The 25,661-nt window shown below is 45.7% G+C and overlaps 1 protein-coding gene across 3 annotated transcripts in view; it reads left to right on the top strand.

Moving 5' to 3' along the window:
- Nucleotides 1–1,732: 1,732 nt before the first annotated feature.
- The window catches only part of ACSL1 (acyl-CoA synthetase long chain family member 1), a 98,020-nt gene continuing 74,091 nt past the window's right edge, over nt 1,733–25,661 (top strand). The window contains exon 1 of one of the 3 annotated variants that reach the window (XM_088447001.1): nt 1,733–1,874. The gene's annotated coding sequence lies outside the window, so the exon portion shown is untranslated. Of the gene's footprint in view, nt 1,888–25,661 lie in introns of all 3 variants that reach the window. The other 2 variants (XM_088446998.1, XM_088446999.1) reach the window with 2 other exon arrangements.

Below are 25,661 nucleotides of genomic sequence, written 5' to 3'. Positions count from 1 at the left end.
ACCTTCCCCTGTTACCACCCACATACGCCTCCTTCTGTCACTCAAAATAGTAGGCATTCGCTATATAGCGAATAAACGATTTTTGGCCGCACTGACTGGTTCGCGCATGCGTATTAAAAGCCGTACGCATGCGCAGATGTGCGAACATCGGTCAGAATGAACGAGCGGCCGCTTACGAGCGGCTCTGAATCAGGGCCAATTTCTGCAGTTCAAATGGCCTCTGAAAACCCACTTCTTCATCAAAGCCTCCCAACCATAGTTGCTGACCTTTTGGCTGCCTCCACTGTGAGGGGGTGGGGGGGCGTGGCTCAGCAAAGATGGGCAGGTCTGGAGGTGGAGATGGGCGAAGCTTGGCGGAGGTGGACAGGTCTGGAGCCTAACAACAGAAATTGCATCATTGTGGCCCCACCCCTGCTATGCAATGCTGAGATTACTGGCGTTGTGGTGCTGGGGACAGAGCCACGATGGCACGATTCAACGAATGCTAGGGAAGTAGGTGGCCGCGGCCGGGTAAACTCAGTCCCCCGGAGACTTGCCCACCGTTTCGATAGCCTCCCGGCCATTCAGGCAAGTATGCTCCCAACTCTCATCCTAACCTACTTTTCCATGCCCCATACCCCATCCGTGTCACACCTGTCTGCCCTTCCCCTTTAGAATGTAAGCGCACACGAGCAGGGTGCTCTTCCCTCGTGCTTCTCCTTCCCTTACTTATAATATCACTTTCTCCTAATTCCCCACAACTGCACCTAACATTTGGTCGCTAACCCCCTACTGCTTTATTAAGTGTTATGCCGAACACACACTAGACGATATGTCATCTGAACCAGCAGATCGGACGATATATCGTCCACATCGGGCAGTGTGTACCCGCTATGTCGCTGACGCACTCTCCTGCGCGTCGTCTGCGTCATCGTCCATTGGACATGCAATGGGTACTATCGTCAGCGGGGCCCCCGCTATAGCGCCACCGCTCCCGGCATCGGCAAGTGTGTACGCACTTGCCGGTGCCGGCACCCCATCGAGACCCATCGCTAACGAGGTTGGTACACACTAGACATCGTTTAGTGTACCGGCCTTTACGATTGCTAATGCAGCAAAGTGTATAAACCATGTCCTTGTCCTGCATTGTGTGCTTCTGTTAGTAACTGTTTTCTTGTGTGATAATTTGCTTATGTACTTTGCAAGGTGCTATGGAAGACTTGTGGAACCATATAAATAAAGGATAATAATAATAATACATCTGACAGAGGGAGTATATGGGCCATTTTTACTCTACACAACATGCTTTAACAAGTATCAAGTATTTATTAAGCTTGTTTTGTATTTTGTGCTGTAAAGGCAATTGTAAAGCACTTTGAGTCCTATTAGGAGAAAAGTGCTATGTAAATAACATTATTATTGTCACACAAAAAAACTACAACTTAGTATTTAAATTGTTATTTCTGTAATTACCTAACTGCAGCTTTATATATGAACCTAAAATATCAGTATTATCAATATGTTCTTCTAAGCACTGTCTAAAATAAACAGAATAGTGGCAATGTAATAGTAATTCAACATACAGCAGACAAGCATAGTAAGAAAATCTCTCGTACTGCAGAAGAATTAGGAGGATGACAAGAAAGAATGTGGGCGGGGTAAGCTGGAGAGAGGAGGGGTTCCAACGGGAAAGGGGTGGGGCTTAGTAATATGCAGATGAGGACGAGGAGACTGAGGCGGCTGGGGGAGGATGTGTATGCAGATACATAGAGAGTGCAGCAGCCTGGGCGGTGCATGTTAGCTGTTGCAGACACCACGGCCCTGATCTGACCATGTATATATAAATAGCTCAGCCTGGCCCGGCATGCACATTGTCCCTAGCGCTTGGTGAGGAGGTGAGTGATATATGTGAGTAGCAGTAGTATAATCATGAGTGCTAGCTGTGTAAGAGGAGTTGGGGATACGGCTCATTGCAACATGCCTGCTGGACACTTAGCACTGGTCACACATGTCAGGGTTCATGCTGGTGTGTTTATACCAGAGAGTCTGTACATGTGGCCTCCTGCACTCATTGCCTTTAGTCCTTTGCTACCATCAGTCATTGGCAGCCGAAGAGTTAACATAGGGTTGCACGTCCAAAAAATCTGCATGCATAAATCTGGAACTGCCCAATGCTATAAATGTTTCTATACAGCCATAGGATTGCTAGTCCTCCCTGCAGCAGCGCTCTAGCTTTGGATACAATGATTGTTCTATAAAAATGCTATGGCTGGTGGTAAAATGATTGTTCTACAAAGGTGCTATGGCTGCTGGTTGTGGAATGAATGACTCCTAATGATATGCGGATTGTGTTATTACTCTTCCTATCAGGCTGGGCTTTCTTCTAAGTCACTTAACCCTTAAAGGCCTCTGAGCGTTTAGTGTATTTTAGGATAAACCTAAGCTGCAGTAAATTGGAAACCATTATTCTGGCACGGGTTAGTTTGTCTTCATTTCTGTGACCATATATTTTCGGTTTCAATATGTTTATATAGGCACTCGTGTTCTATTGCATAATTAAACATATATTAGAAATATTTAATCATAAATGTTTATTTTGGTAGAAAATATCTGTTAATGATCGGTGTAGCCGCAATGCTCGATGTTGTGGTTTTTTTTTTTTTTGCACAATAGTGAATGTTCTATTTACACACTTTACACCACCATGTGCACGCTAGTAGTGCGGCCGCGCTGTCTGTGATGTACAGCAGCAGCGCCCCCTAGCTACTCATTTTCACATTAACTCCAGCAGTTTATAGTCATGGTCGATGCTTGCCGCTGTAGTGCAACTGTCAGTGACTGATTACTTGGATAAATGGTCTTTCTGGACATGTACTTTGCTTTTTTTACTTGACTCATATTGCGGTAGATTGACAGATGTATTGTACTATTTAAGGCTGCCTGTAATAAGTGGTTACACTGTCTAATTTGTGGATTATTATTTATTTTTTCTATACATTCTCCCAGCTGGAGCTTTGCTGTAATATTTTCTTGCTCCAGATCCCTACTGCAGACTTGTTAATAACCTATATTTGCAAAGGTAACACCGTATAAAGCTTAATGGTTGTGCCCCCTCCAAGTAACTGGTGCTTTTGCTGTGAAGAAAGGGGTACTGTTCCCAAGAACTTGCAGTCTTTAGCGATACTGGTGTCTATCACGAAGCCTTGGAGAGATAAAATGGAGAAAGAGAGTCCCAACCAATCGGCTCCTTACTGTCATTTTTCAAACCGTCTGTAAACTGACAGGAGCTGATTGGCTCCATTTTATCTCTCTCCAAGGCTTAGTGAGTAGACCCCACTGAATATTAGATGGAGTGGACTGCCCTCTACAGTTAAGACCCCCATGCACTCGTGACAGATTGATGCAATTCCCAGACGCCAGAGTTGTTGCATCGGTGCAACATGTTGGTGTTCACTGATTTGCCAATAACAATCAAATTATGATCATGATCAGCAAATTGGATTTTTCCAACATGTAGAATTTCACTGATTCCTTGATGGATAGGTGACCAGCAGTTCAGGTCTGGTGGGTGAATTGGCCGGCAGATGTATGGGGCCCTTAACATGAAGATATCTAGCAGGACTGTTCTGCCTTACAAACAGTTTCTCAAATGGTTAACATTTGTTTTCGTGACAGTAGGTATGTGCTTAGATATAAGCTGTGATTACATGGTAATATGATTGTGCGATCACGTGGCTAGTAATGTAGTAACCTCTGTAGCATGATTATAGCACCTTCTGAATGATACAAAGTCCTCAAAGACAGGAGGATTATCTATATAATACCCGTCACCCCAAGAGTGTATTCTCTTCCATCTAGCTTCATGCACTGAGGATACTCACCCAGTCTATACGTATTTCACTAGCCTGTAAGTTGGCAGCCTGATTATTTGCTATTGATTTTAAAACAAACCAGTCTAGCTGGGCATACAATGTCCAATTAATGGGCCAATCAGACGATAATCATCTGATCAAGCCAATAATTTATGAGTATATTGCTATGACTGATCAGCATTTATTGGTCTGTCGGATATGCTGAAATTGTCCAGCATGCGTTGCCGTGGCCGACATCCCGGAATTTCCTCTGCTCCTTCACAGGGGAGGAACGGAGAGATGTTTCCTACCCAGGGAAGCCGTACAGTGTGAAATATCTCAGTGTATGGTCATGATATCTGACAGACATTTTTGGGTCTATTTACTAAGCAGTGTTAGGAGACAGAGTGATAAGAAAGTGATAAGGTGCCAGCCAATCAGCTCCCAACTGTCATCTCACAGGCTGTTTGAAAATTGACAGTTGGGAGCTGATTGGCTGGCACCTTATCACTTTCTTATCACTCTGTCTCCTAACACTGCTTAGTAAATAGACCCCTTTATCTGATAATGTGTGGGATGCAGCAACGTGAGAAATGCAGTCAAACCCCAAAAATGTGTGTTTGACCGCATTTTTCATATGGGCTTCTCTTCAGGGAGTGCTGTGAGAAGGATCCACTCTGATCCCTCCCAGCACTCCCTGCGGCGTGCGTGTGCAGAATAACACGAGGGACATCTGGGTGATAGACCCGGAAGTCCCTCATTCGCAAAGGACAGCTGTTACTGAGAGAGCTGTCCTTTGTGATTTCCTTCATGCATATCGGTGTAATTAATGCCGGGATGCATTGTATCCCGCCAAATGTATGCACCGTAATGTTTGTTCCATGGATGGTTCTGTATTATAGCCACTGGGGGTGCTCAAAAGTCAAGGTTTGATCTGATGCTCAGGTCACACTCCAGGTCTTCTTTTCTTGGCCATCATTTTTAGAGGTTATTTACCTTTCACTTGAAGGCAATATTGATTATAATTTATGAAAACCAGGATCTATGCCTCCAGCCTTTTTGTTTTGGCAGGGGCAGATGGTACAATAATATTTGAGTTTGAAAGTGAGAAAAGCCTCAAAGATAAATGTTGATGATCAAAGTGTTTTGGTTTTGTAGCTCTACCTAACATGATGGTAAATTTGACTCTATTAAGAGACAATGATTCTGTAATTTCTTCCTGCATGAGATCAGTCAGCCACTTGCTTTGATGTAATAAAATAAAAAATATATATTGGTGGCAGGAGGGTTATGGAGCCACAGCTGAGTAGGTTAGACCAGGATGGTTTTCATGTGCAGAGTGGGTTGGGCCTTGGTTACCTGTGTGTAGGCTGTTTGGCAGGTCTGGTCCAGGTCTTGCACTTTGCTGAGATTAACAGCTAGGTAATAGTCAGCACCTGAGAGCTTGGTGATGGGCTGAGTGGGAGTGTGGTTAGTGTCAGGGTGCCGGGATCAGGAGGGTCCACTGATCTTGTGTACTGTACGTTGACTGTGAAGGAAGGTGTAAACCCACTGCACTGATACCAATATTTTTATAATAAAAAAAGTTAAGTTGCACTTGTGACAACATTTGCTGTGCTGTAGCCGCTGAGTGGTGGTGAGTTAGGGAAAAAAACAACAACCCACCACTGCTTTTGCCACACTGTATGTATGTGTGTGTGTATGTTTGTATATATATATATATATATATATATGTGTGTGTGTGTATAATATATATTATATTATATTAAAATGTGTATAATATTTTTATTATTCACCCCCCTCCCCAGTTACTAATCAAATTGCCAATAATTCTCTTGTTTGGGACGTTCTGTGCTGCTGTCCCTGCCACAAAGGCTGCTATCTACTCTTCCAACTGGTGAGAACCTATGATATCCTACTGGTGCACCACAGAATCCAATTTGCAAAACAAGGCATAACTAGGTGATATGTCAGCCCGGCCACCTGGTGTCACAGAATGGAAACTTGGCTCTAGAACTGATGTACAGGGGGAGATGTATCAATCCTTAGCGATATAGTGGAGAAGTTGTTCATAGCAATCGATCCTCAAACAGTCATTTCATAAACTGTGCTAGATTATAATGGTTAAATCAATACCGTTATGTTCTTCCTGTAGGAGTTTTTCACCATGGGGCCAACACAGGGTCAGGTGCGAGCTGGTTTTATGGGTGTTGCATGTTTTTGCACTACGCATGCTCTGCACCTGAGTGTAAGCCACCACAAGCGATGCAGAGTGCTCGCAATGCAGCTGTATTCAGTAAGGGTGTGCCGATGGAACTGCATGCTATGCAGAGTTGTGCGTGCTTGTAATTACACCTGTTTTCAGAAGTGTGTTTTGCACCTGGGATAGGGCTGGAGCAAGTGTGCATGGTAATGACTGCTATGGAACCAGGGAGTACAGATAGGGATGGACAACTCTGCATATGAGTGAATACATGCATTTAGTCCTGTGCATCCCTACAAATGTGACATATCCTGAAATCACAAATGTGGAAGTGCAGATCTCTACCAAGTCTGTCCACCCCCCTCCTCCCATTGGCTGGGCTTTATTTATTTATTTATTTTTTTGTTTGTCTTGTTGTTTTAGCAAATAAGATAAACAAAACTTCTGGTATTTTATCTGTATGTTTATCGATCTACTGTAATGCTGGCCATATACGCTGCAATTATCGGGACGATCCGTCCGATATCGGCGGATCGCCGCGTTAATTGTAGCGTGTGGGGGGGCGACCGAGGGTTAAATATTGCTCGGTCGGGCATGCTGGATTGTCCAGCATGCCCGTCCGATGCGATATTACCCGGTAAACTGTTGGCCGCATCGGGCAGTGTATGCCCAGCGCAGCCGACAGACATACATTTCCTGTGTTCCTTCCTACGGGGGCGGAGCGCGGATGTCGGGCTATACACTGTGAGATGTCGGGCTGACAGACATTTTATCTGGCAGTGTATGCCCAGCATAACAAATAAGAATTTTGTTCATATTTTGATCATAACATTTAAGCTTGCTGTCAGTGGAACCTTGACTTAGGGCTGCAGGTTTAAATGTTTTGCTCAAAATATGAACAAAACCCTCATGTTTTTTTTGCTTTATACACACATTTTGCAGTATATTATTAGTGCCGATAGCAAAAGTCTTTCTATTTTGTATACATATATATGGCATTAATACTACCATGCAGCTGGTACCATGTACAATATGGGTAATAACGAGCGCAGTCTTATTTCTGTCTGTTTATGTATTGTGAATTAAGAGGAGGAATGCAACACTAAATTACACATAGAAAGAGAAATGATACCTGACAACAGGGTGAGCTAGGAGATTTTACAATGAGGGATACCTGTGTAACTGTTGACAATGCAAGGTGTTAAGTGGCACCTAGCAAGGAGTTGACATACATATAACGAGGTTCCCATACACCATGGAAGACTGGTAACATACGGCATGGAAGCCACATACCAAATTTTATTAGAAAGTGCCTTCATGGATGGTGGAAAAAGTTTCCTCCAGTTTGTAGTGATTAGACGTTTATCTTAACATAAAAAAGAATGATCAGTTTATTCATTTTGCATATTAAGAGATCCCTTAGGTTTACATAACAAAAATGTCGTCAAACCTTTAGGAATACTAATCTGGTCAAGGACGTCGTCCCAGAATTTAAATATACTTTTTCAGGACAGACGTGCAGTCTAGTGTACATCTTATTGGATTTTTGATGGTGGATAATGGATGATTTGGCAGTTCTGATTATTAAGCAACCACCGCTCCTAGCCCAGAGCCTACCAGGTCGTGTTCCCAGGCCGAATCCCAGCTTAGAGAAATAGCGCCACTGTTGCCCGGTCGTGGGCATTTGAAGTCTGGGCATCTTGTTTTGTGATTGAATGAAGCTGCAATTTGGATGTAATTAAAGTTGAATGAACTGGAGATGTGGCTGGGTTGTTTACTTTGTATCAATTATGTAGTGTCATTTTGTATGAATAATGCTCGATACCGTAAAGTATACAAAGTGCACTTCAGACTTCAAATATTTTGCTTGACAGAGCTGCTAATTAATGAGTATATCCCAGACAACAAGCGATTATCTCCTAGCTGTGCCTCAGGAGAATAGCAAGTTCTTAAAGCTAACAGGCTTTATAAAGGCTTTAACCACCTGTCCTGTGTGGGGAAAGAAATCTCCTTATTCTAGTTCAGGGGTTCTCAAACTCTGTCCGTTTCACTTAGCAGGTGTACTCATTACTCACTGACTCATTTTAAAAGGAATGAGGAGACCTGGGAAACATGCACTGTTTGGGGTCCTGAGGACTGAGTTTGAGAACCTGTGTTGTAGCTTATTAGTTGCGCCGGTCATGAAAAGCTGTACAGTGTGTTTTAGACAAATAAAATAACTTTATAGCCGTGATTATAGGTCATAGGGACTTGATAAGTTCCTATACTTCTTGGTTGGTATGCAGCAATGGAGAAATGCAGTCAAACCCCGAGGTTTGACCGCATTTCTCATATGCATCAAGCCCTGGAATGTGATGCATTCTGGGGCTTGGGTGCGGTGGGTAATGCCATATTCTGATGTAGTTACCCTATTTGGAGAGAGCTGTGAGAGGAATCAAATCCCTCCCAGCACCCCCTGCTGCACGCGCGTCCTTCTGTGCATTCTTACCGAGAGAGCAGTCCTTTGGGAATCGGTATGAAATACTGCTGGCCGCAAGGCTGGTGGTTCGATTCCCGGCAGCGCCTGGCTGACCACAATAGAGTTCTCGGCAGCGGAAGCCCGACAGCGCTGGAAATTCCGATCGTCGATAGGTAAGTATGTTCTAACCTAACCCCCTAACCTCCCCCCCCCAAGTGCCCAACCCTAACCCCCCCCCCCTTCCCCGCTGCCTAAACCTAAGTCCCCCCGGGGGTGCCTAAACCTAATCTGCCCCGCCCCCCCTGGCTGTCCGCTCGCGGCGCCCGGCATCCCTTTGGTCGGACCGGGGAAATGTCACTCTTGCTGGAATATGACAGTCGGGAAGCCGGCTGCCGGTATTAAGGCAGCCGGCTTCCCGATTGTATACCGTCCTTTGTGATTTTCTTCATGCATACTGGCGTAACCAACGCTGGCATGCAGGCGAAGAGAGGCGGAATGCATCGTATCCCCGAATGTGATGTCATGCATCCTTCCCCATGACACTTGGCTCATTAAAGGGAAGATGTATCAAGCCTTGGAGAAAGTTAATATGGAGAATACCCAAAGCAACCAATCAGCTTCTCATTTAAAAACCTTTGCTAGATAAATGACAGAATCTGATGGGTTGCTTTGGGCTACTTCTCCACTTCATCTCTCACTAAGACTTGACGCATATCCCCATAGAGCTTTAGGTGGCATGTAGTTTGAGAGCCACACGCACAAAATAAAACTGGGTTCTCTGGCAGAAATCGAAACAGGACCCATATTTTACACATGAGTTTCCTTCACTACACAATATATGGGGCCCTAAGTTGGAAGAAAGCTCTACCGGACTTTAAGGCTATGACAACTCCAGGAGATCTCTGAACTGCACCAATGAGCTCAGGGATAACCCAGGACTTTGCATTCGGTAGCATTTTGTTGCCTTTTTCTTACCAGGCTTCAGAGAGGAGATGGAGGAGTCACCACACATTGATGTGTTTGGCGTTTGAGGAAAGCGGTGGCTCCTTCTCTTTATCACACTAGAGGTTCTTTACGGTTTACATGCGGAACCCAAAGTACTCTGTTCACAACCCTATTATTTAGCACCTATTTAGCAATAATGTAAATTGAGATGTTGTACATAGGAACATTTAAACATGATGGAGAGTATTTTCGGTTGGCAGTACACAATACGCTTGTAAGAAAGGATGATGGGAACCCAACCTAAATCCTTTTAGAACAGTTAGGCTTGCTAACCACTGCTGTAAAGGTTTCCCATGTTTTCTTTTCTTTTTTTTTTTTTCTTGTTCTTTCTCTTTCTCCGCATATTCAAATGTGATTCACTTTGCAGTGATGAAATGTGCACTGCTGCAAGACGTTGGCATTAAACCTTCCAAACATGCTTGTTTATTGCTGTTCATAAGTCTTCGCATTCCATAGCTTTGATCCATGCACGTGTGTGTAGGAGGGCTAGATAAAGATGTGAATGACCTATTTAGAATTTTTAGTAGCTCACCAAATAGCTGGGACAAATGGCTTATTTTCTGAAGTGTGTACAGCACACAATGAATTCTGTTGTTCTTCAGTCAGTGGGGTGAGTGCTGTCTGATCAGGAGATGGGAGTAGTTTCTGCTGTGTGTTGTGAATTACATCGCCCCTACGCTTTAGGGATGTCCACTTCCTGTGACGAGTGTGGGATAGCCTAAAAACATGGTACTGTTGTCTGAGTAACAATGCCTATTGTACGCCCATACATATGTTATTATAGATGGGTATTTCTGGCTACATCTCTCCACACTGGATTATGTTACTTGGGCTCTGTATCTCCAGTCTCCATTTGGGTATATAGCTCCCTGTGGTAGCTGTCTCCTGGTGTTCCTGTCCTGTATCAGCGCAGCAATCAGCTTTGCAGTTTTTCAGTCTCTCTGCCTCATACCTCACTGCTTCTAGTCAGACCTGTCCCTCATACCTTGCTGCTTCTAGGCAGTCCTGAAGTCATCAGTTCCTGTGCCTCATACCTGACTTCTCCTACGCAGCTCTACAGTCAATCAGTACCTGTGCCTCCTATCCTGCCTCTGTGTTCCATTTTCTGTGGTTCACTGCATTCCAGTTTCCACTAACCACCATCCAAATACGTGGAACACCTTGGGGCATGAGGAGAAGGGAGTACGGACGATTAACAAGAGATCATATCTCTATACAAGAATTTATCCGGTACGCACACTGTTAAATAGCTATATTATTGTGTACTTGGAATACTACACTATATTCTCTCTCTCCTGTCTGGCTCCGGTATGAGCCTTCTTCATTAAGGTCCCTGTGTGGTACCAGAAATGCGGGTCCAGCAGTATTCACATCCCGCTGACAAGTTGTCTCAGATAAGCATTAGAGAATATTTTCTAGTACGCACATTCTCACTTGAGCACTGTCAAAATTGTTTTTAAATTTTAATACACTATTTGGCGCATGCCCTTTCCACCCCACTTTTCTAGATCACATTTCATCTGACGGCCATTCAGATATATACGGAAAGGACTGCTGCCTCCTTTTATTAGAAGGATTAAAGTGTTTGAACATCCACCTTATTATAAGACACCTACACCGCAAGAAACATTCAGGGTATTATACTGTGCGCCATCCAGGAACTACTACTCCCATAGATAGATATATATCTGTAACAAAAGGAAGCCCAAAAGGGGTTTAAAACATAGAGCACTCTGCATGTATTGCTCGTACCAAGTAGTTAAACACTGTGTGGACTAGTTACCAAATAATATAAACTGCACCACCGTGGCACGCTCCAACAACCATGACAAATTCCTACACTCATCAGCCGTCTATTTGGGACCTTTGGCCCATGTAGAATGCTGGGACCAGAACTCTGACTAAGGGCCGTATTCAATTGCAGGCGAAAAGCCGTTCTCGGCTAAAGTTTTCACTGATGTAATTTCGCCTGTCAGAAGCTTTCTGCCCAATTCAATTGCAATGACTTTTCGCCTAAGCAGAAAGTCAATGCATTCAGATAGGCGGAAAAGATTTGCCTCTGGATGGAGATGGAAAAAACTGCAGTTTTGGGTTGCAAAGTTGCGGAAACCCCTGTGCAATGTTAAAACAGTCCCCCAAAGGTAAACTGCGTCAAAACACGTAAAAAAAATCAATTAGAAAACCCCCAAAAAGTACTTTCTACTTCAGGGTCCATAGGGTATCCACAGGATACCTTGGGGTATAGGTGTGACGTCAGTCGCAGGGCACCAAAGAGTTAAGCTTTCAGCCTCCCAGGATGCACTAGGTCCCCCTCCTATACCCCCCCCCCCAGGCCAAGGCACCTCAGTTTAGTTTGGTGCCCGGCCGGAGTCGGGTGCACCTGTTGGAGTGGGGGCTAGAAGAGCCCCTGAAGCTTTTTCTTCATGCAGCTGTGGCTGCACATCTGGATGAACAGCATGGACAGTCAGTCCTGACGTCCATGCTGTCTTCCCTACACCCCGCCGGTACCAGAACGCCGGTACTGATCCGGGGATGCTGGTGGGCGTCTGGGGTCACAGCTAGCGGTGACCCCAGATGCTCCGGACCATGGCCGGATTCAAGGGGGACAGAGGTAAGCAGCGGGGTCCCGCGGTGGGTCCCCGCTGATCACATGGTCCTAAGTCCCCAGGCAGGGGGCTCCCTGGGGACTGGCTGCAGCGTGGAGCCAGGCGACCAACCTGCGCTTCCACTACCCCCTGGGACAGCGGACCGCAGCAGAGCGGTAGCGCTGCGGCGTCCCAGGGGTTAAATGCATGCCAGGGGAGCGCGCCTTCCCTGTCTCACAGCCGGCGCCTCCCCCGCTGCACACAGCCCTCTCTGCACTGTGCTGACTGGTCCTGTGTCAGCGCTCCTCCCCCAGGCCAGCTTCTCTCTGCTCCTCGGCGGCCATCTTCTCTGCAACGCATGGTGAACGCTGCTGGAAGTCTGGAAGGAAGCATCGTGGTCTGGGTCCCCCCGCATACCTCTCCTCCGCTGTGGCTCAGGTCTGTGTATGCAGCGCTGTGTCCTACCAGGCCCTGTGTCTGTGTAGTTGAGTGATCAGCGCTGTTAGTGCAGGAATTGTTATTTCTCTGCATTGTATGTGACTGTGCTAGCGCTGCCTGTAACTATTCTTCACTAAACTGTCAGCTTTATTACTGTCCCTGTTCTTTCTGCTAAAGCCCTTGCGGTGCGGTGCTGCAGGGTGGTCTCTCGCCTATTTAATACTTAATTGGTGAGAGAGGTCACATACGTGGTGCCATCATGTCTGAAAGTGATTTTCCCCTCCGGCTACAGTGTACCACGTGCAAAGTACCGTTAGCGGAGGGGGAGGGTAGCGCGGAGGGCCTTTGCCGGCAGTGTTGTCCATGGCGCGGCCTATTACGGTTACAGCACCGGTACAGGAGCCGCCCTGGGCTTGTTTCGCTCAGGCGTTAACAGATTTAGTGGGCCAGTTAGCTCCGCAGCCTGCGTTTACTCCGATGGGTTTGTCCCAGCAGTCTGTGGTGTCGTCACCCATGCAGGGGTTCCCACGACAATTGGTGGTACCCCACAGTCTCCCTATTTCCCCGCTCCCGGGTTCTCAGGAGCCAGCGTGGGTTAACTCCCTGACGAGTTCTTTACAGCACTTGTCGGATGTATTGCAAGGGGAGTCTGTGATGCGGCCTCATAAAAGGCCGGTGGCGTCTCTGTCCGCTCCTTATGAGGATGACGAAGGGACGTCTGATGATGGGGAGATTCTGGATCCTTACGATCAGGAACCTTTCCATACTAAGGACGCTGATGCTAAGTCCAAAGTATATATTCCTGGACTTATTCGGGCGGTCCGCACAGCCTTGGTGATTGAGGACGAAGTTCCCCCAGCGGCTAAATCTAAGTATGCCTTTTTCAAAGATGTGAAGGGCGATGCCACAGTCTTTCCTCTTTCGGGTCAGTTGGTGGACCATTTAGAGGAGGCGTGGAAACAACCTGGCAAAAGATACCAGCCGCAGAGACGCCTGGCGGTGGCTTATCCGTTCGCGGATAATTATTTTGCTAAGTGTGAATCCCCTCCACAGGTGGATTCTCACGGGACCCGTCTTGTCCGTAGTGCCACATTGCCGATGCCATCCATGTCCTCCCTTAAGGATGCTACGGACCGCAAGGTAGAAATCTGCCTGAAGTCCGCTTATTCCCTTGCAGGGGGGGCAGCACGGCCGGCTATGGCCATTTGCTGGGTTGCCAGAGCGATGGAGCGCTGGGCGGATTCATTAGAGGCTTCTTTTGAATCCGACTGTCCGGCCGAACAAGCGGAGTTGATTGGCAATCTCCGTGATTCGGCCACCTACATCAACGAGGCGGCTCTAGACATTAGTACTCTGGTGTCTAGAATTTCTTCAGCAGCGGTAGCTGCTCGTCGCACCTTGTGGCTGCGATCCTGGAAGGCGGACGCAGATCCAAGAACGGTCTGGAAGCGTTGCCGTTTACCGGAGAAGTTCTCTTCGGTCCGGATCTGGATAAGATTGTGGCCACGCTGGCGGCAGCCAAATCTGCTTGTCTCCCGTCGGCCGCTGCTCCTTCTGGTTCTGGACCATCGTCCTTTCGGTCATCTAGGGCCCAGGGCAGGCCCAAACCACAGTCGTTTCCTCGACAGGCTGGCCCTAAGAAATCGGGCAAGCCCCGGAAACAGGCATGGAGTACCAGACGTCCGGCCCCCAAGCCAGATGACAAGCCTGCGGCCTGACGGTCCGGGTCTCCCCTTGGGGGATCCCAGGGTGGGAGGCCGCCTGCTGCAGTTCTCCCGGTGTTGGTCGTTCACTACGACAGACACTTGGGTTCTGGAGGTGGTCTCTCACGGGTACGCCCTCTCCTTCCGGCACAGATCCCCGGCTCGATTCTTCACCACGGGTCTACCATCAGACCGGAACAAGGCTACGGAGCTGCGGAAGGTATTGCACACTATGCTCCAGGCTGGAGTTATAGTGCCTGTTCCATTCTCCCAGAGGGGCCAGGGTTTCTATTCAAATCTATTTTTGGTACAGAAACCCAATGGGTCATATCGTCCGATTCTCAACCTCAAAGCACTCAACAAGTCTTTGCGGGTCCCGAAGTTTCGGATGGAGACCCTACGGTCCATCATTCTGGCGCTGGAACCTGGGGACTACATGGTGTCATTGGACATACAGGACGCTATGGCGGTCATGGCGGCTTCTCTGCGGCTGCAAGGAGTCCGCATGTTGCCGTACTTGGACGACCTGTTATTGGTGGCAGGATCTCCAGAGCTCCTGTTACACCACTTGGACCTGACCATTGCACTGCTGCAACGGCACGGCTGGCTAATTAACTGGCAGAAGTCCACTCTAATCCCGTCTCGGAGGATTCTGCATCTTGGAGCCTTATTGGACTCGGGACAGCAAAGGATCTTCGTGACGGAGGACAAGATCTCTGCTTTACAGTCAAGGGTGCGCAGTTGTCTGCACAGCCGCCGGGTGTCCTTACACTCGGCGATGAGGTTACTGGGCTCCATGGTGTCGGTGTTCGACATGGTGGAATACGCCCAGTTTCACTCTAGACCTCTGCAGCACCTGATCCTGTCCAAGTGGAACGGGCTGCCTCAGTCTCTGAAGTTCCAGACGATTGTGCTCACCCCGGAGGTTCGCCTGTCCCTTGCGTGGTGGTTAAAGATGACCCACCTCAACAAGGGACGTCCGTTCTGGGTTCCAAATTGGGTCCTGTTGACAACGGACGCCAGTCTTCGGGGCTGGGGAGCAGTTTCGGGTCCACACTTGTTCCAGGGCAGGTGGACACCGACAGAAGCGGAGCTTCCAATAAATATCTTGGAACTCCGTGCGGTCTTCAATGCTCTCCTGCAGGCACAGCGGTTTCTCCAGGGTCACCCGGTGCAGGTCCAGTCGGACAATGCTACCACCGTGGCCTACATAAACAGGCAAGGAGGAACTCGCAGTCGGGCGGCTCTCGTAGAGGTCTCTCGGATCCTGGTTTGGGCGGAGCGCAATCTTCCGGCCATATCAGCGGTCTTCATCCCGGGAGTGCTAAATTGGGAGGCGGACTTTCTAAGTCGCCAGGACGTTCATCCAGGGGAATGGTCCCTGCACCCGGACGTTTTTCAACTACTGGTGGACAGGTGGGGTCTTCCAGAAATCGACCTCATGGCGTCCCGGCACAACAACAAGTTGCCGGTGTACGGGTCTCGCACAAGAGACGAAGGGGCGTCTCTGGTGGATGCTCTGTCCGTCCGGTGGACGTTCAGGTTCGCATACCTGTTCCCTCCGGTCTCCCTTCTTCCACGGGTAATCCGGAAATTCAAACAGGAAGGAGGGACGCTCCTGTTGATAGCTCCCGCGTGGCCCAGACGGCACTGGTTCTCAGACCTTCAGGGTCTGTCCGTGGACAGTCCTCTGCGGTTGCCGCTACGACCGGACCTTCTGTCTCAGGGTCCTTGTCTTCACCCGGACCTGACTCGGCTGTCTTTGGCGGCGTGGCTGTTGAGACGGCCATGCTGAGGTCCTGGGGGTTTGCCAGCTCTATGCTGTGTACCATGTTACGAGCTCGGAAACCGTCTTCCGCAAGGATATACCATCGCGTGTGGCATACGTTCTTCCAGTGGTGTCGACCGAGAGGTTATGCACCGCGGGAGTTTTGTCTGTTTCGGATTCTCGCCTTCCTGCAAGCGGGACTAGATCATGGGCTTCGCCTTGCTTCTTTGAAGGTACAGGTTTCGGCCCTATCTGTCTGGTTTCACCGTAGGATTGCTACAATCCCGGATGTGCGCACCTTTATGCAAGGTGTTCTCCGTATTCAGCCGCCCTTTGTTCCACCTGTGGCGCCTTGGGATTTGGCTGTGGTCCTGAGGACTCTCCAAGGACCGCCGTTTGAACCACTGGGCTCAGTGGATATTAAATGGCTAACAGCTAAGACTGTTTTCCTTCTGGCCGTTGCTTCAGCCAGACGTGTTTCTGAGTTAGGGGCTCTTTCTTGTAGACCCCCTTTCTTGGTTTTTTCATGGGAACAGGGCAGTGCTCCGCACTCGGCCCGAGTTTCTCCCCAAAGTTGTTTCCCAGTTTCAGGTTAACGAGGAAATAGTTGTTCCGGCCTTTAACTCACCGGGTCTTTCCGTGGGTGAGGCCTCTTTGGATGTTGTGCGGGCCTTAAGGACTTATGTGGACCGCACTTCTTTGTTTAGGAAGTCGGACGCTTTGTTGTCCTCTATGGCTTCTGTAAAAAGGGTTGGCCTGCTTCAAAGCAAACTTTGGCAGCCTGGATCCGTATGGCTATTTCTGAAGCTTATCTTCATGAAGGCCTACCGGTCCCTCCTTCTCTGAAGGCTCATTCCACTAGGTCTGTGGGTCCTTCGTGGGCAGCTTGACGTGGTGCCTCGGCAGTTCAGATCTGCAAGGCTGCTACGTGGTCTTCTGTCCATACCTTCGTGAGGTATTACAGGTTTGACACCTTCGCCTCTCAGGATGCTTCCTTCGGGCGGCGGATTCTCCTTTCTGCACAGGAGCGTCCCCACCCTTAAAGGATACTGCTTTGGGACATCCCCAAGGTATCCTGTGGATACCCTATGGACCCTGAAGTAGAAAATATGAGATATGGTAAGAACTTACCCTTGTTATCTCTATTTCTACGAAGTCCATAGGGTTCCACAGGACTCCCGCCCTGTCGCACCTGTGCTGCAGATGGGCTTTGCTCTGGTCACCGGTTTTCCGTCTCCCTCTGGTGAGAATGTGATTCTTGTATGTGTCCAGATCTTTGTTCTCTCTCTTCCTTCTCCTCCTCCGGCCTATGGCTTGGTAACTAACTGAGGTGCCTTGGCCTGGGGGCGGGGTATAGGAGGGGGACCTAGTGCATCCTGGGAGGCTGAAAGCTTAACTCTTTGGTGCCCTGCGACTGACGTCACACCTATACCCCAAGGTATCCTGTGGAACCCTATGGACTTCGTAGAAATAGAGATAACAAGGGTAAGTTCTTACCATATCTCATATTTTTGTTTTGGGGGCAAAAAAGTGGGGGACAAACAAAATCTAGCAAAATAGACTCCAGGGGGATCCCCAGGTGTTTTTTTTTTTTTTTTTTTTCTTTGCAGGTGTTTGCGGCAGGTGGTTTTTCCATGATTTTTAAATATGCTAGCCCCCATTTTCAGGTACCCCAAATTTGCTGGGACTAGTTATTTTGAGAAAAAGATATTGCTAAATGCTATTCTTCACCCCATATGCAAATACGCTAACTAACACCTATTAAGACCATTTAAGTACCCCAAATACATTCAGCAGGGCTATTCGGGGGTATCCATAGTGATACCTCATGTCAGTGCATCTGTTGAGGGGTGTCAGGCTGATTTCCTTAAATCTGAGAGGACTTTTCGCCGATCTAAGTTTCGCCGGGACGCGTTCTCTCGTCCTTTACAATTGAATAGGGCGAATCGCGGTGACGAGCACGATACTTTTCAGGGGGCAAAACTGGAAATGACTGTCAGTCTGGGAATTTTCACCGGCAATTGAATACGGCCTAAGTGTACTAAAACTCGCTAGGGCGGAGCCTGACTGACGCTATCGCACTCTTTCTTCCTCCTCTCGGCATGGAGTTCCGGTCCTCTGCGTGCTGCTCCGGGTGATGCTGACCGGCGGCACGGGTTGAAGGTCCCGAATAGACGGCTGATGTGTTGGCGCTTGCCACGGTGGTACAGTATATATCATGTGGTACCCAGTCCACAGTGTTTAACTACTTGGTACGAGCAACACATGCAAAGTGCCCTATGTTTTAAACTTGTATTTTTGTTAAAACAATTCATGCAATACAGCGCCCCGTTTTGTGTTTCCTTTAGTTACAGATGTCAGCGATCCATTATATTCCCAGGACCTGAGTGCTACTGACTCACATATGTGATATTGGGACTTAATTGGGCTCAGCGAAATATCTGGTCTTAAAATATTACTATACAGCTGACATGAAGGTGCACTGATATAATTGTGTGTGTGTATATGTATGTATGTATGTATGTATATATATATATATATATATATATATATATATATATATATATTATATTATTTATATTATGTTGAGTCTCCCATATCCAAAATGCTTGGGACCCGGGGTATTTTGGATAACGGAATATTCCGTATTTTGGAATAATTGCATATCATAATGAAATATCTTGGGAATAGGACCCAAATATACACACCGAATGCATTTATGTGTTATATACACCTTATACACACAGCCTGCAGGTCATTTTATACATTATATTCAATAATTTTGTGGCTCAAACAAAGTTTGTGTACATACATGAAATTAATTTGTTTCATATGCACCTTATACACACAGCCTGAAGGTAATTGTGTACAATATTTGTAATAATTTGTGCCTTAGACAAAGTTTGTGTACATACATGAAATTAATTTGTTTCATATACACCTTATACACACAGCCTGAAGGTAATTGTGTACAATATTTGTAATAATTTGTGCCTTAGACAAAGTTTGTGTACATACATGAAATTAATTTGTTTCATATACACACAGCCTGAAGGTAATTGTATACAATATTTGTAATAATTTGTGCCTTAGACAAAGTTTGTGTACATTGATCCATCAATGATCAAAGGTTTCATTAGCTCAGTCATGCTAAAAATATTCCCTACGGTCACATGGGCCACTCTTCTGACCGGGCCCCTATACAACACAATCCAACTAGAACACCTCAAATAAAAATGTTGGCAGGACTCAGGAGTGATTTCATTGTGGGCGAAGCCTCCGGTAACAGCTAGTGTGTGTGTATTTTATGTTTACACACACACACTTTACATTTTCTGGGGATGTTTTGCCGCAGAACTGGTACATTTTAAATACTCGTTCAATAAATATTGACCTTCAACATTTCCAAGTGCAAACCACTGAAATCTAGGAATGCTTCTAGAAAACTGAGGACATTTGGCATTTATGGAAGTTGGATTGAATTACAGAATGACTGTGATGTTTACCTTGTTTCTAAATGACCTTCATGTGTACAGCAAAGATAAAGTACTTGTTTGGAATGTAGTAATGTTCATACACTAATAACTACTGTAACCTATGTTCTAAACTAGTGATCATATATTACACGAAATCCACTTTGCTTTATTCTTGCAGGGAGATGCAATGAGTTTTATCTACTTTAAGGATATTTAATTATAACTAGAAATCGTCATGATAATCAACAGAGATAAATAAAATTAGATCTTTAAAATTATTATTTTATTTATTTTTTTAAGAATGTTTTCTCCAAAGGTTATGGAATGGGTGACCTATTCTCACTACTGGTACTGGTGTTTCTGCCAAGCACTAAAAGTTTATGGTGTCGCTTAAAGGGTTAATGTTCTCTGTTGCCAGTGAGAAGCAAGGGTCATGAATGAATGTCTGTCACTGCCAGTCGTCTTCTTGTTCTTACTCATGCCATTGTCAGATGCCACCCTCTGCATATGGGGTGACTTTCGCCAGATAAGACTGTCACTGGCTTCCAGCCTCCTCTGTTACCTTTTGCCTACTAGGCATGAAGTAGCCGTCCTTGCATGTGACTTCTGTCCTGAGAGTCATTGCCTGCAGCAGTGACAGCAGCTGGCCAGTCCACGTCCTGTGCAGTAGGGTGTTCATGCCCGCACTGAAAAGAACACATAGGGGTGAGTAGTCTTCTATGAAGAATATATTGTAGTGGTACAAGCAGGCTATACTCTGAGGGGGTGGAGGATGTTATGTTGATGATAAAGTGAGATGTGTTAGGAAGAGAATATAAGTTGTCCTTGCAAATCTCAAATCCTTCTTCCTGAGGGGCTTTCTAAGGTACCTTGTGATCTGTGTATAAGCCAATCTTCAGCCATTGCACTTAGTAGTGCTTGGTAATCTGTTGCAGCATTGGGTGTCCTAAAATAGATTTCATTGGGTCTAAAGTTTACAGGTGACTGTCTCCTGAGATATTAAAACCCCTGTGGCACAAAGGCAACTTCAGCTAGCCGTATTCATTAATGGTTTTTAATAGAATTGCACAATAAATGATTGAATTAAGTTTATAAAAAATAAGTCTGTACGTAAACTGCCCTATGATCCTATGTATGTGTGTATGTGTGTGTATGTATGTATGTGTATATATATATATATATATATATATATATAGATGAGACACCGTTTAACAGATAAACGTGCATGTGGATTGCGTATTGTACTTGGTTACAGCAGTATACCTTTTCAGCACATCAGGAGATGTGCGTACAAAGCAGTTTTCCCTGCAGTCTCTGTATTTATGCTATTTCCCTTTTGATACATGACAGCGACTTGGGTTGTTATAAAGAGGGATCAACTTTCAAAAAAAAATAAAAAATGCTGCCCACCCCTGATGTATTTCTATAGTTAGTCAGGCACTTGCTACATTCCGCCTGGCACTCAGTCACTGACATGCCGATAGTGAGAAGGGCACTTTACTGATCCAAGTTAAAGTAAGCTTCATATGTGTGTGTGTGTGTGTGTGTGTGTGTGTGTGTGTGTGTGTGTGTGGTATGTATATTATATAATTTCTACCTTTCACACTGTGCTCTTGAACAGTTTTTTTTATTTTTTTATTTCCTGCTATCAAATAGTTTTTCCTTGCTTTCTATAACAGGTCAAAGAGGGCAGAGACCGATTAATGAATAGGATATAAATTGTCCTCTTGTCTTTCACAATGCCTTGTATCTGTATCTTTTATACTTTTTGTTTAATTTATCTTTTATATTCCAAATTTTGTATCACTGGTCATACCTTGGCATGGATGCTGCTCTGTTGTCTGCAATCCACAGGCTATTACAGTTGTTACCCTATGATCTCTCTTTTAGTGGCAACCAGCCCAGCCCCAGGCTGTTTAGTTTTAGGTTTGGGGAATGCACGTTCTTTCCTCAATTTAATGATGGCGTTGTAGAACCTGTAATGACCTCCTCCTATGCAGGGCGTCTCGTAGCAGGGTAGGATCCTCTTCTGTGCTTCTACAATTGCACACACATGCCTGGTAGCTGGGGGACGGGAACCTCTGATTGTGTTCTAAATACAATTGAAGTGACTGGGCATACTTGCAGCGTACAGCTGTGTTAGGCTAAATGCTGGTGGATGGCTCTGGTCGTATCACAATACATAGGGCCGTATTCAATTAGAAGCGAAAAGTCCGTTTCGGCAATACTTTTTTCGCTGATGTCATTTTCGCCGATTTGAATTTATCCCTGTATTCAATTAGTCCGACTTTTCGCTGGTGCGTGAAGTCAATGCATCAGACCTGGCGTAAAAATATCGCCTATGAATAGGTGGCGAGAAGGTGCAGACTTTCCAAAACCACCCTGCACCCCTTGGACAGTTCCCAAAAGGTAATCTGTGTCAATTTTTATTTTTTTATTTTTAAAAGTACCTTTATGACACCCAAAAAAGTACTTTTTTTGGGGGGGTGAAAAAAAAAACACTAATTGGGGGACAAACTTGCAAAATAGACTCAGAGGGGGTCCCCAAGTATGGCCCAGGTGTTGTTTTTTTTTTATTTTTTTATTGCAAGTAGTTGCGGCAGGTAGATTTTTTGTTTTGTTTAAAACTTTACATTAGCAACTCCAAAATATGCTAGTACTGTACCCATTTTCATGTACCCCAAATTTGATGGGACTACTTTATTTTCCTCCAAAATGCTATTCTTCACCACTTTTGTGAAAACGCTATATAGTGAGAGAGACCAAGTTTGGAGCTCGCACAGGATAAATATAGAATTATACCCCTAAGTTATTAACACTAACTACAGTAGGGATGTTTGCATAGTCGAAACCACCTTGAGGTAGAATTAAACACCAATAGTTGTGTATAAATAATGGGTTGGTGGTGCTTCCCCGAGTCAAGTAGATAGTCAGGTGCATAAATATTGGGATATTGACAGCATTTTCATATTTTTTCCTCTATTCACCACCACAAGATGTGCTTTAACTGCAGACTTTCATATTTAATTTGAGGGTAATTACATCCAAATCAGTTGAATGGTGTAGGAATTACAACGGTGTCTATATGTGCCTCCCACTTTTTAAAGGGGCCTAAAGTAATGGGACAAACTAAACAATCCTAAATCAAACTTTCACTTTTTAATACTTTGTTGCAAATCCTTTGCAGGCAATTACAGCCTGAAGTCTGGAACGCATAGACATCACCAGACGCTGGGTTTCATCCCTGGTGATGCTCTGCCAGGCCTCTACTGCAAATGTCTTCAGTTCCTGCTTGTTCTTGGGGCATTTTCCCTTCAGTTTTGTCTTCATCAAGTGAAATGCATGCTCAATTGGATTCAGGTCAGGGGATTGACTTGGCCATTACATAACATTACACTTTTTAGCCTTAAACTCTTTGGATGCTTTTGCAGTATGCTTCGGGTCATTGTCCATCTGCACTGTGAAGCGCCGTCCAATGAGTTCTGAAGCATTTGACTGAATATGAGCATATAATATTGCCCGAAACACTTCAGAATTCATTCTGCTTTTGTCAGCAGTCACATCATCAATAAATACAAGGGAACCAGTTCCATTGGCAGCCATACATGCCCACGCCATGACACTACCACCACCATGCTTCACTGATTAGGTGGTATGTTTTGGATCATGAGCAGTTCCTTTCCTTCTCCATACTCTTCTCTTCCCATCACTCTGGTACAAGTTGATCTTTGTCTCATCTGTCCATACGATGTTGTTCCAGAACTGTAATTGCTTTTTTAGATGTTTGGCAAACTCTAATCTGGTCTTCCTGTTTTTGTGGCTCACCAATGGTTTACATCTTGTGGTGAACCCTCTATATTCACTCTTGTGAAGTCTTCTCTTGATTGTTGACTTTGACACATATACACCTACCTCCTGGAGAGTGTTCTTGATTTGGCCAACTGTTGTGAAGGGATTTTTCTTCACCAGGGAAATAATTCTTCTGTCATCCACCACAGTTGTTTTCCGTGGTCTTCCGGGTCTTTTGGTGTTGCTGAGCTCTCCGGTGCGTTCTTTCTTTTTAAGAATGTTCCAAACAGTTGATTTGGCCACACCTAATGTTTTTGCTATCTCTCTGATGGGTTTGTTTTGATTTTTCAGCCTAATGATGGCTTGCTTCACTGATAGTGACAGCTCTTTGGATCTCATATTGAGAGTCGACAGCAACTGATTCCAAATGCAAATGTCACACCTAGAATCAACTCCAGACCTTTCACCTGCTTAATTGATAATGAAATAATGAGGGAATAGCCCACACCTGTCCATGAAATAGCTTTTGATTTGATAGTCCCATTACTTTTGGCCCCTTAAAACGTGGGAGGCACATATAGAAACCGTTGTAATTCCTACACCGTTCACCTGATATGGATGTAATTACCCTCAAATTAAATCTGAAAGACTGCAGTTAAAGCACATCTTGTTTATTTCATTTCAAAGCCATTGTAGTGGTGAATAGAGGCCAAAATATGAAAATTCTGTCAATGTCCCAATATTTATGCACCTGACTGTATATTGAAAGAGAAAAGACTCGTTGTTGGGGGCACTCTTATAAAACGTTACAGGAATCTTGGTAATTTCGCTACAACCATTTGCCGTTTTCTTTCATGTCAATTCAGTCACTCTGTCCAATTTTACACAATGGGCTCGGAGATTGCAAGTGTCTTTACTATTTACCATCAGGATAACCTGTGTATGCGCAATATTACAGTTATATATTATTACTATGTGACCACAGTCTCTACTATCTCACCCTATATAACCTCTAGTACTCTCTCATCGGCCTGCCGTTTGTGATTCTTTTCTGCAATGTTAATCCTAACATCAGAATAGAACATACTCTGGGGGTCATTCAGACCCGCTCGCGAGCGCAGGACGGGCTCTCCATCGCTCCGGGTCTCGCACCAAAGGGGGCGTGCTGTTGATGTTGATTGACAGCACGCCCCCTTTGGTGGGCCTGCCAGGGGCGTGGCTGCCAGACGGAGGCGTTCCCATGGGAACGCCTACCATCTGAAGCCGGCCCCACTGACATCACTAGTGATGTCAGTGGGAGTGATTTTGGCTCTGAATCACTCCAAAATCACTCCAGGGCTTGCGGCAGCGAGACCCTACCGCAGGGTCTCCGTCGCAAGCCCGATGGTCTTGACCATCGCGACCATCATCATGGGCGCTCCATTTTCATGTAGGAGGGCCCTGATTCAGAGTGTCCCGCTCTGAATCAGGCCCTCTGTGCGGTTAGAAAGCAGAAGTGCATTTACTTCCTACCAGTGGCTCTCTGTCCTCTCATCCTTTGTCCTCTATTTTTCATATGACAGAGATAGTAGAGGCAGCGAGGACCCTATCTGGGCACCTTTATTACTATTATATTCTTTCCATTTTTTGGATATATGCAATATAATCCGCGGTGTAATTATTATAACCTTCATATTTCCCTTAGGTGACTCTGTGAAACATATTATAAAGGATACTTATGGTTACAGTTACTCCTATGTGTGCATCTCCCTGTCATATATGAATGTGATATAATTAATATTTTCCTCATTACTCAGGAAAATAATATCACTGTTTGAATTTTGGGACAATAAGAGATAACTGTTACTAATAACCAGTACCATAGTTTGAGAATATGTTTATATGCGTGTCACATATGCTCCTGACAACTACTATTTCTCCTTCATCCACCAGGGGACACTGGAGCCTCAGTACAATGGGGTATAGGAGTGGGTTAACCGGGAGCTGGCACCTTTAAATAAAAAACTACTGGTAGCTAGCTCCTCCCCCTCTATATTCAACGCCTGGGTCAGGGACATCATTATTCACGGCCTGAAGTTGGACTTCAGGGTCCAGCCTCCTTCTTTTTTTCAAAACCGGTTTACCTCTGGTTGCAGAAAAACGAGGAGAGATTCAGGAGGCAATACAAAAGCTGTTATTGTCTCAGGTAATAGTGACTGTTCCGACCCACCAGAGAGGTCAAGGGTTTTATTCCAGCCTGTTTGTGGTGCCCAAACCGGACAGCTCCATGAGACCCATACTCCATCTCAAGGATTTAAACCCTCATCTTCGAGTTTTCAAGTTCAAGATGGAATCTCTCCAATCCGCTATAGCGGGTCTCGACAGGAACAAGTTTCTGGTGTCCTTAGACAGACATAGAGGATGCTT

Source organism: Taudactylus pleione, unplaced genomic scaffold (genome assembly GCF_031769625.1).
Source record: "Taudactylus pleione unplaced genomic scaffold, aTauple2 ptg000408l, whole genome shotgun sequence".
In the NCBI taxonomy this organism is placed as follows: domain Eukaryota; kingdom Metazoa; phylum Chordata; class Amphibia; order Anura; family Myobatrachidae; genus Taudactylus; species Taudactylus pleione.
This window is presented reverse-complemented; position numbering and strand designations above follow the sequence as displayed.